Source organism: Empidonax traillii, unplaced genomic scaffold (assembly GCF_003031625.1).
Source record: "Empidonax traillii isolate 1590-97213 ecotype Southwest subspecies unplaced genomic scaffold, ASM303162v1 scaffold2498:size38256, whole genome shotgun sequence".
NCBI lineage: Eukaryota > Metazoa > Chordata > Aves > Passeriformes > Tyrannidae > Empidonax > Empidonax traillii.
The window spans coordinates 30,082-31,797 of record NW_020957691.1 but is presented as its reverse complement, the minus strand read 5'-3'; positions in this window follow the sequence as shown (position 1 = coordinate 31,797).

Here is a 1,716-nt window from a genome sequence, read left to right as displayed (position 1 = left end):
GGAGCTGATGGGGAGGTCTTTCACTCCGAAGAACCCGATGAAGAAGAGGAGAAACCCCCGCCAGCTCAGCTTTCCCTTCGGATGCCTCGTAAACAACCTTCGACAGCTCCCAAAAATCCATCCTTTTTCTTCTTATTATTATTATTATCATCATTATCCACCCCTTTCCCACGACTAACAGAGGAGTAAAACTCAGGAAGTCCCCCCTCCCCCAAAAAAAGTTTTTTTAATTGATTTTTCAACCCCTCCCACAGAACCAGCTGTGGAGTTCCATTGCTCTGCCGGGCTGGTTGGCTTGGAATTAAAAAATTCCACTGTGTGAAGTATATTTAAGGCAAAAAACCCCCCAAAAAACCCCTCCTTAGAGCCAGTCTTCTCCACCCCAAAGTTTGGGGCTGGCTCTTTGTTCTGTCTAGGTCTTCTTTGTACTTAAAGAAATTAAGGAGATCCTTCTGTATCTGAAATAGGAGGCAGGAGATTCAACTTCCCTTGCCAATGATCTGATCCAGGGAGGCTGAAAGCTCTGATTTTCTGCACCCCTTTTGGGCAGAATAAAACGAATGTTGGGTTGAAAGTGTATTGATCACATTTTTAATTGTGTTATTTTCTGTCCAAACCCCAGTTCCAGCTTGTTTATACACGGAGATGGGTGAGGTTTTGTGGTCAGTCTTGTAGGAGATTTCCAAGAAATTTCCAAATATCCCTCGTGGACAGTGCCCTTCCATGGACATTTATTCCACTAGCATTTCTTTCACCAACTCCAGTAGGACAAAACTGTCTTTACGGGGAATTTCGGGTGATTTGTGTAATGATTCTGGCCTGAATTTGGAATTAAGTGTAATTTCCCCCCCTTATTTTAATCCTCCAGAGCATCATCCGAATTCCTTGTGTGTTGGTCAAAGCCTCCCACATTTTGCCCCATCCTGACCTGGTTCTGTGTTTTCCTATGACCCCCTTTTTCAAGTTCCAGCAAAAAAAAAATATTCTCCTCCAGTAATCACTCTGTGATATTTGGAATAATCAATAAAGTTGTGATTTAAATGGGATGTGATTTAGATGGGATGTGATTTAGATGGGATGTGGTTTAAATGCCCCATGGCATGGGAAATACAGAGAGGCTTCCAAGAGAGGTGGTAGAATTCCCACCCTTGGCAGCTTTCCTGGCTCAGGTGGAGGAAGTCCTGAGGAAACTTGGGAGCTTTGATCGGGAATTTGGATCAGAAGCCTCCTGAGGTCACCTTTCCCAGCTGAGCTCCCTGCAATCCCACCCTAAGGTTACCAAAAGCCCAACACCGATTTTTCCAGGCGTTCTCCAACATCTGGGAAATCTTCCTGCCGCGATTTTCACCTCTCCCATTGCCAGACTGAGACCCAATTTGGAACGAGCTGCAGTTCTAGGTCCAAGCAGAGCTCCCCAGGGTTGCTCAAATGTCATTCCTTTGCTGGAAGAACATCTTGTACTTGGTTGTGGCGCTGCCCTGGCATGGAGAGGGCTGGATCGACCACATTCCTGCCTCTGGAAGGACTTTTGGAACGAGTTGAAGGCTTGATTAGCTGGCAGTGTGAGTTCTGCTGTGTCCTCTACCCATGAGCCACGGTCAGAGCTCCATCCTCAGAGGTGTTTAATGTGGTTTTTGGGTTTCTCCTGCAAAAGGACAAATCCATGGAGGTTCTCCCTTTTTACCTGCCTCTTCTGGCAGAGCAGCCTCAGGTTCT